The sequence below is a fragment of the Hibiscus syriacus genome, unplaced genomic scaffold, assembly GCF_006381635.1.
Source record: "Hibiscus syriacus cultivar Baekdansim isolate YM2019G1 unplaced genomic scaffold, ASM638163v2 tig00006405_pilon, whole genome shotgun sequence".
In the NCBI taxonomy this organism is placed as follows: domain Eukaryota; kingdom Viridiplantae; phylum Streptophyta; class Magnoliopsida; order Malvales; family Malvaceae; genus Hibiscus; species Hibiscus syriacus.
In genome coordinates, this window is record NW_024062097.1 from 5,924 (window position 1) to 16,534 (window position 10,611).

At 36.4% G+C, this 10,611-nt stretch overlaps 1 pseudogene; it reads right to left on the reverse strand.

Moving 5' to 3' along the window:
* Positions 1 to 4,433: 4,433 nt before the first annotated feature.
* Positions 4,434 to 10,611, reverse strand: LOC120200672 (annotated as a pseudogene).

Sequence of the window (10,611 nt, forward strand, 5' to 3'; positions counted from 1 at the left end):
TTACATATTAGTTGCATTATGACCAATTTTGCCATTTCACATTATGAATATTGAATTATGAAACTAATGGCTAACAATTCTCTTGATTGTGATCTTAGCAGCTTAAGCTATATTTATAAGTATCAATTGGCTATGTTTCAAAAACCTTCTTTAAAATCATTTTATAGAGTCTTTTTGATTTAACAAAAAGTGGGAGAAAGTTGTTAAAGTTGTTATAGTAAGGTTGTTATAGTAAGGGGGTAATTTCAAAATTGATTTCAAAAATTATTTTCAAAGAAAATCTTAAAACTACTCAAATATTGTATTAAATCAAAAAGGGGATATTGTTGAAAACATTTTGATGTTTAATGAATTTTAAGATTTTACAAATGTTCTTCTAAGTATATTCGATACAAATTATCCGAATATCAAAATATCACTCCAAGTTTTTCAAAGTCCAAATTTAATCCTTACTAAAGTGTAAAATTGTGTTTTAATCTTAAAATATTTTTGAAACAATTTTCACAAAGTATTTCAAAGTTTTCAAAGTTTTCAAAAATAATTCAAAGTCTTTAAAGCTTGGAATTGAGCACAAAACATTTTTTTGGACAAGTAGTATTGATACTGTTCTTAAAGTATCAATACCTAATTAACAGTACCAATACTGTTCATATGGTACCGATACCAAAGGTAAGGGAAGTATAAATACTCACTAGGTAGTATCGATACTACCAGCATTGCTCAAATTCCAGAATGCAAAAATGGTATTGATACCTAAAGGGGTACCGATACTACTTTGTATAGTAGTATCGATACCAAAGGCATAGTATCGATACCATCAGGCTCAATGACTAGTAACGGCTAGTTGATTTAAATATAACAAAGGTAGTACCGATACTCCCTTTAGGAGTATCGATACCATCTGTTCTGAGCAGCTTTATTTTCCTCAAAAATTGATCCCCAACGGCTCCAAACCACCTCCAACGGCTAGAAACGGCCACAACAACATTCCAACATATAAAAACAAGTTGAGGACACTTGAAGAAGGGTTAGAACACCTATCCAAGGATTCAAACACAAGAGAAGAGCTTTTCACTCTTTATTCTAATTCTCTTGTAAATATTTTGTTCTTGTAAGCTAAATTTTGTAAACACCTACCTTTTAGAGGTTTATTTGTTTGCTTCTTTTATCCTTTTTGTAAAGAGGTTTTTGATTCTATCTTAGCCAATTCAAAAAATAGGGAATTGTAAAGGTTATCTCTTGATCCGGTAAAAATAAAGGTGAATTTGTTAGAAAATCCTTAGTGATGAGCTAAGGTAGTGGTTGTAGACTTGGTTGATAAGTAGAATCACTTTTGATCATTGTGTTCATTATCTTATTTTTTTCTCTCCCCTTACTTCCTAAACAAATTCTATCAATTAAACCCCTTTGCACTTTTTCGATTGTCAATTGAGCTTTTTCATAATCCCAACAATTTTAATTTTTTTACTTTCAGTAAGTCTACTTATATGACACATTTTCTTCTATCATTTGGCATGTTTTTCGGTTGGTTGATTATCTTTTATTTATCTTTTTCTAAGAATTGATTTGACATCGTTATGACTGATCAAGATGACACTTGTATGTTATTTTGTTGATCTTCCCTGCTTTTCGACAATTTGATTGGATTTGGATCCCCGACTTGTGTTCGTGAATAACTTTTCATGTCGATCGAGTTTGATCTATTTTTCTAAGGGTTGATCTATTTTTATGGTTTATTTGACGATGCAATCATATATATTTGTATCTATCTTTGTTCGAGTTTTTTTTTTTTTTTATGTGATCTGAAATTAAGAGTTTTTTTATTTTAACAATGATAGAGAATTGTTCTAATTGTATATTTAATTTACAATTATGATTATAAATCTTCATTGCAATTCAATATATTTTATATTTTAATAAAATTAGTTTTATATAAAAAAACTCTAATATCACGTATAATCTGCAAAAATAAGACATTTACACCCTTTGAATCATTAATATGCTCTCATTTTTCCTCACAAAATATAATAGATAAAACCAACTAGGGCAATTAAATAATTGTTAATAAAAAAAGACAACCTAAATCAATAGCCTATTCTTCGTTAGTAATATATTTGAATCTATAAATCATAATCACCAACGAACTTATCTAAGTAATTAAAAGAATTATTGTTGTTCTTAGAGATTACGGGTTCAAATACCAGCGATTGCAGCAGGGTGATTGAGTATTTATGTCAAATGGTTGAGAGTATTTAGAACATATAAAAATTAGCTTAACCTTATTCCATATGTAATGGGGTAAGGGAGAAGTATGATAGTAGGCTACTCCCAACGCCAGGTTAAGAGCAGCTTCCGTGGGAGACCTCCGAATTATGAATTGCCCACCGTAGGACTCGATCCCACGACCACAAGATTAAGAGCCTTGCGCTCTACCAACTGATCACATTTGTTTAATAAAAAACTATAAATCACAAAATAAAAGAAATACTAAAATATTAAAATATTATCCCAAAATACCTTGAACAAATGCATTTTTTTTATGTCTAAGTATCTCCAATTACTCATAACATTTTTACAATTAATGCCAATAATATTTTCCAATGCTTTCAAAATCGAATAGATTGCTTCTTCTTCTTCTTTTTGGGGTCATATTTTAGGAATATAAGTGCCAATACAAACAAGGAAGAATTGAAATATAATAATAATAATAATAATAATAATAATAAATAAATAAATAAAAATAAATAAATAAGAGAGAAATCAATCAAATATTAATTACTACATAGCAGGCACGTGAAAATAAAAATTAAAAACTAGGGGAAGTGAGACACACGCAAATTCAAGGAGCGTAGAAAACGTAGATATTCAGTTTCAAATTAGTGCACGTTCAGTTTGCATCTTTCTGACGAACTTCTTCCCTCCCGTACTGTGTTGATGCAATTAAATGGGATTTTCATTCAATCAGCACAGTTTTGATTCTCTGCATGCGGTCCCATGGAACACTCTCCATCCCCTTGGGTATTTGAAACTGAGTGATCATCTGAAATTCCAATTTTCTTTTTTATTACCAAAATTAAGTGATTTATTTTTTTTCATTAAAATATTTTAAATATTTTTTTAAAGTTCAACAATCACTCATATCTAATTTATTATAATTTATCTCAGTTTACACATTTGAAAATATTTAACTCATTCAATCATCTATGTATTTTTAAAATAGTCTTTTTGTTTTTAGGGTGTCAGTATGGCCCAACTCACAGGTCCGTATAGGTACCAACTTGCCTTGGATCATAATAAAGAGTAAATTACTCTAAATATCATTGAAATCTAGATCCAGTATTATCTTTAGCAATGAACTTTAAGTTACTTCAATTCTAACACTGGTCATAAGTTTCGAGTTGAATGTAAACACTGAGCCATTAAACACATTCAGCAGAAAGATGATCTCTAGATTCATTTTCTGAGATACAAAAGGAACAATTTGGATCTATCAGACTAACCCAAGGTCACGTACGAACCTTTGTTGGCAAGCGGTTGAGGAGCATAAACCAAACTATAAACGAGTGGCGAGGAATGAATAAACCCCCCTGAGAACTTTGAACCAAGGAACTTTATCTTCCTTGTGCATAAGCGATTCCCACACCTTCTTCCTTGAAACCCCTCGTCCAAGTTACCAACAAGTGCATAATTATCCCTCAGCTCTAAAATCTTCTTCCAAACCCAACTATAACTACTTTTCGGAGGAGCTTGCCAAAGAGAATAATCCGTCAACATTCTAGTTTGGTTTGATTTTTTTTCTGTATTCGAGGTGTTTATTTGAAAATTCAAATGATGAGAAATAATCTTTTGAGAAGACGAATGACATAAAACTAGTTTCGTCGGACTACCATTAGAGGAAATCAAAGCATTAGAACATTTAAAACATATTTTCATTATGTTTGAGTGTGTTTCATATAAAATCAATTTATAAGAAGAAAGATAAATGCGAATATCTTAGTACTAAGTTTTCCGTAAATGACAACTAATGGCAAATGATGATTGATTGATAACAACAACTATTTAACCCACAAGGATCAGGTCAATTTGTAAACTAGAGTTTAGTGACAAAATTAGTATACAAACTAAAATTATGTGAAAAAAAATGACCATGTTATCGTACAATTAACAATTTAACAATATGATGTTTACGTTGAACACTAAACTAGAACCTAATGTTAAAATTGAAGAAAATGAAAAATTATTAATAAAATTGATACACAATTTAATTTCCAACGCTGGCTATACCTTGTAAAAAAAATGCTACTTTCCTTTCTTCTACTCTTCATTTTTCTTACACCACCCTTATTCGACACTTCTTATCTTGAGAAAACTGAACATCTCTATTTCTAACTCACGATCTGAATTCGAACAACATTATATCGCGAACAAACAACTCGCCGAACAGGTTACAGGTAAAACCGGAACAACAAAAGCAGTTAAAAGTGTTGTGATTTTAAGGACTGCAAAAATTCTTAAGGTCTTCAGGTCTGGCAAACCAGGTTGGAACCAGCTTAGAAGCATGGGGATGAAGATCTTTGTAGGAATTTATTGTTGTCCCTTCTGCCACTCCTGTTGCTAGTGACATATCTACAACTTAAATGAAGGAATCATACATACACATACGTACATACATGCATGCTTGCATACATACATATGTTTGCAATTTTTCTAACCTTTGAGTAGCTTCTTATCGTCCGAGAGGTGGGATATTATGTAAATAACAGCTTCTGCAATCGATATGGGCCTTCTCCTTTCACCAAAATTTGTATTAAGGTTAGAATGGATAGGATTCAGATAAGAACTTTTGGATGTCTTATATTCGAAACTAGTTTAATTTTAGTTCAGATGATTTCGAATATATGTAGATATGTTTTGCGGATGAAGGATGGATTAGGATATTCGATATACATGATATCCAGCTCTTCAGATTTATGCACAACTTCTTGAGCAGCCTTGACTGTTTGATTACTCATTCCAAGATGCGAGCAGAAACGTCTCTGATAATTAATTTCCGAATCAATAAATCCGATCCACCGATTATCTAGAAAACTTAAAAATGATGTAGAAAAATTTTGACGACGGATGACTTACGAGAAAGTCGCCGGCATGTATCGTGCCCATTTCCATGGACTGGCCCATCTCCACCTCCAACTGCTTCACGATATACTCTTTCGCACGGCCGATTTCCTTCTTCGTGGCTCCGTTGACGACGGAGCATATCTCTGGTTTAGGATGTTAGAGGACTCTAACACAATAATGGTAATAATTTATTACTACTAATAAATTAAGATGTTTATTTTGGGGTTGATAGGTATGGCTCATAAATATACCAGTAAAGAGGACAGGGGATGGAGCAGAGTGAGCGAAGCGAACATCAACTGTCCTTACAAAGAAAGTCTCGTAGAGAGGGTTACGATTATGTGGGTTGGGGGTGCGGGGCGCATCCCTCGCGGTACGGTACAAGGTTAATTATGTAATTATGTACCAGGTTTTTTATTGTAAATAGAGATGTAACCTAAACCTATGAGACATTGAATAAAACTTCTAGCGCCGCCTAGGCACCGAGGACGTAAGCACATTGCCGAACCTCGTTAAAATTCTTGTGTTCTTTCGTTTTCTTTTTCTGATTCTTCAACAATTGGTATCAGATGTCAGAAGCAAAATTCGAAGTTGTGAAATTCGATGGTCAGAGTAACTTCGGATTATAGCAAACGAGGGTGAAAGATCTGTTGGCGCAGCAGGGGATCCTGAAGGCTTTGCGACCAACAAAGCTGGCGTCGATGGAGGAGAACGATTGGGAAGAATTGCAACAGTGAGCGGCAGGAACCATACGATTATGCTTGGCGAGACGAGGTTATGTATCACGTCATGCATATGTCGTCTCCAGACGAAATTTGGAGAAAGTTGGAAAGTCAGTTTATGTTCAAATCCTTAACGACAAAATTGTATCTGAAGCAGCGGCTGTATGGGTTGAAGATGCAGGACGATCATGATTTGGCGTAACACGTGAATGTATTCAATCAAATCGTTTCTGATTTGGCTCGACTTGATGTGAAAATTGAGGATGAAAATAGAGCGATGATTTTGTTGTGTTCGTTGCCTCTCTCTTACGAACACATGGTGACTACTCTTACATATGAGAAAGAGACTATCAAAGTTGAGGAGATTACTGCAGCCTTGTTGGCTCACAACCAGCGGAAGCAGAATGCAGGGGAAAACTCTCAAGCCGATAGCTTATATGTCAAGGGTAATCGAGACCGTGGACGGAAGCCAGAGAAGGCAGGGTCTGGCAAGCGGAATTCCATATCCAAATCTAGGGATAAGAAGATAATTCACTGTTACAAGTGCAAGGAGGCGGGACATATGAAGCGTGACTGTCCGAAGTTGAAAAAGCAGACTGATGAGAAGCGTGATGTTTCATCCAAGTCTATGAATGTGGTCGAGGATGACAATTCTGATTGCAGTGAGGGTGATATGCTTTCTATTTCAATGAATCAATTGACGGATGCGTGGATTCTTGATTCTGGATGTTCTTATCACATCACGCCAAATAGGGAATGGTTTTCGACATACAGGTCGGTTAATTCTGGTTCTGTTTATTTGGGTGATGATCGATGTTGCAATATTGTTGGTATTGGTGATGTCAGAATTAAGATGTATGACGGCTCTGTTCGGACGTTGAGTGGTGTTCGGCATATCCCAGATTTGAAGAAGAATTTGATTTCTTTGGGCACTTTGCACAAGAATGGTTTTATCCCTAAGGCTGATGAGGATAGGGAGACCATTCAGATTGTTAAAGGAGCTTTGATAGTGATGAAAGAAAAGATGACTACAGGGAATATTTACAGATTGTTAGGGAGTACCGTTGTAGGTGGAGTTCATTCTGTTGAGTCCTGTGATGATACAACCAAATTGTGGCATATGCGTCTTGCTCATCTTAGTGAACGTGGTATGGCTGAATTACATAAAAGAAATCTGTTGCATGGTGTTAAAAGTTGTAAGCTCGACTTTTGCAAGTATTGTGTTCTTGGTAAACAGACTAAAGTTCGTTTCAAGACTGCGAAGCACACAACTGAAGGGATTCTTGATTATGTGCATTCGGATGTATGGGGGCCTTCTACGACATCGTCTTTGGGTGGATCTAGGTATTATGTTACCTTTATTGATGATTTTTCACAAAAAGTTTGGGTGTATTTTTTGAAACATAAGTCTGATGTTTTTGAGAAGTTCAAACTGTAGAAAGATGAAGTAGAAAACCAAATAGGATGAAAAATCAAGTGTTTGAGGTCTGACAATGGTACGGAGTACACAGATTCACAATTTCTACAGTCCTGGGAGCATGAGATTAAGAGGCATTTTACAGTGCGCAAGACACCACAACAGAATGGTGTTGCGGAACGGATGAACAGGTCGTTGAATAAAAGAGCCAGATGTTTGCGGTTGAATGCGGGGCTTCCCAAACACTTCTGGGTTGAGGCTGTTAACATGGTGTGTTATCTTATCAACAGATCGCCAAGGGCATCATTGGTTGGGAAAGTTGTAGAAGAGGTATGGACTGGTCATGATGTTAGTTTTGATAACTTACGAATTTTTTGTTGTCCTGCTTATGTGCATGTACCTGCTAATGAGAGATCCAAACTTGATGCAAAATCGAAGGAGTGCATTTTTTGGGTTACAAGAAAGGTGTCAAAGGATTCAAGTTCTGGGATCCAATTGCGAAGAAAATTGTGATCAGTAGAGATGTTGTTTTTGATGAACAATCCATGTTGCAACAGAAGAAAGACACGACAGTGGTGGATTTCGAGCAGTTTCCAGTTGAGAAACCAGAAACTTCTCAACTTCTGGTGGTTCCACTACGGATAATTTGCAGGATTATAGTCTCGCCAGAGACAGGGTGAAACGGACGAATATAAAGCCCCCGAGCAGATTGGGTTTTGAAGACTTGGTCTCTTTTGCACTTACTGTTAGCAGTGATGATCCAGTTACTTTTCATGGTGCCGTTACTAGTCAGGAAAACAACAAGTGGATGGCTGCCATGGTTGAGGAGATGGAGTCTTTGAATCACAATCGTACATGGGAGTTAGTTCCCTTCCTGAGGGTAAGAAGCCGATTGGTTGCAAATGGGTGTATAAAAAGAAACCAGCAGTAACAGAAAAAGAGGGGGCATAGTTCAAGGCTCGTTAGGTAGCAAAGGGTTTTTCACACCAGAAAGGAGTTGATTATGATGAAATCTTTTCTCTGTGGTCAGGCACACTTCAATCCGAGTAATACTTGCATTGGTGGCTAGTTGAGATTTGCATTTAGAGCAGATGGATGTTAAAACTGCTTTTTTGCATGGTGATTTAGAGGAGCAGATCTACATGTGACAACCTGAAGGTTTCACTCAACCTGGAAACGAGCATTTAGTTTGCAGATTGAAGAAATCTTTGTACGGGTTGAAACAGTCCCCGAGACAGTGGTATAAACGGTTTGACTCATATATGATCAAGATTGGCTACAACAGATATGAGTATGATTGTTGTGTCTATGTTAAGAGCCTTGATGATGGTTCTTTTATTTTTCTGTTATTGTATGTTGATGATATGTTGATTACTGCGAAGAACATGGATGATGTTATTGGTTTGAAAACCTTATTGAGTCAAGAATTTGATATGAAAGATTTAGGTGCTGTAAAGAAAATTCTTGGAATGGAAATTTGCAGGGACAGAGACTCAAGGAAACTGTGGCTATCTCAACGGGGTTATGTTGAGAAAATGCTAGAAAGGTTTGCGATGAGCAGCGCAAAACCAATTAGCACTCCATTGGCAAATCACTTTAAGCTCTCATCAGAATAATACCCGAAGACAGATAAGGAAGCTGAAGATATGGCAAAGGTTTCGTATTCTAATGCTGTTGGCTGCTTGATGTATGCAATGGTATGTACTCGTCCTGATTTAGCTCATGCTGTTAGTCAAGTTTGTAAGTACATGTCTAAACCTGGTAAGCAATATTGAGAAGTAGTCAAGTGGATTTTTCGGTACTTAAAGGGTACTGTGGGACATGGAATTGTTTTTGGTAGTCAGCGGGATAATCCTTTGGTTGTAGGATATGTGGATTCAGACTTTGCAGGTGACTTGGTTAATAGAAGATCTACGACAGGGTATGTGTTTACTCTTGGTGGAGGGCCTATTTGTTGGAAGTCTACTGTTCAATCTATTGTGGCACTATCTACAACTGAAGCTGAATACATGGCAGCGACTGAAGCTGCAAAAGAAACTTTATGGCTTACTGGTTTAGTGAAGGAGTGGGTGTTCAACAAGGTGGAGTTCAGTTGCTTTGTGATAATCAAAGTGCTATTCACTTGGCTAAGTATCAGGTGTATCGTGCTAGAACTAAACATATTGATGTAAGGTTCCACAAGATCAGAGAGTTGGTTGCATCTGGAGAGGTTTTGTTTCAGAAGGTACATACTGATGAGAATGCCGTTGATATGTTCACCAAGCCAGTTACGACAGACAAGTTCAAGCATTGATTGGACTTGTTAAATGTTTCGAGTTGTTAAAGAAGTAAGATAACCCAACCCACATTGAAGTTTCCATGGGACAGGATATTCGCCAAGGTGGAGATTTGATACGTATGACTCATAAATATACCAGTAAAGAGGACAAGGTTAATTATATAATTATGTACCAGGTTTTTTATTATAAATAGAGATGTAACCTAAACCTATGAGACATTGAATAAAACTTCTAGCGCCGCCTAGGCACCGAGGACGTAAGCACATTGCCGAACCTCGTTAAAATTCTTGTGTTCTTTCGTTTTCTTTTTCCGATTCTTCAATAGGGGTTAATGGCATGCGTGCCTTTGACAGTACGAGGTTTGTCTTCTTGTCTTCAAGCAATGTAGAGAGACAATCAGCCAAAATGGAATCCTGGTTTCTCCCTCAAGTGGCTTTTGATCTTCAACTTTCTTGTATATTTCGTTTACTCGATCCTTCAATAGCTCAAAATTTATCCCCCACATTAGTTGTTACAAATTACGTAAAATATTTTTAGATAATTATATAAGTACATGCACGTTTAGTTATACGACGAGTGCAAGCTATATCGATTTTACATGGTATAATTTCAATTTTAACCCATCTTAGCATTGAATAGTGAAACCTACTCCACTCTTGGACCCTTCAACATACCATTATGGTTGCAACAAGGCCCATGGTTTTGCCATCGTCCCAGAGAGGAAGTAAAGAACTCAGAAGAGGAGCCATTAGGGTTTGAAATGACAATGGAGAGGCCGACGTCGACTAGGAGTGGATTCGATGGACCACCAATACGAACTAGGTCATTGTCGACTGACTCATTGGCGAAGATTTGCCACTCGGTGGTCTCGTCGATGGAATGCAACTCTAGAACCAGACCACACTCGGAGCACACTGTGTCGCCGGCTGAGTGGTCGAACACAACCTCGGTTGGTCGCTTGCAATCTGGGCAGGAAGAGTCGGACATGTCAAATGGTTTATCTGGTCATATCATGTCGGGTTTTTTCTTTTTTGTTGTTGGCTTAGAAATGTGTGAAGCGGGTGAACTTATTTGG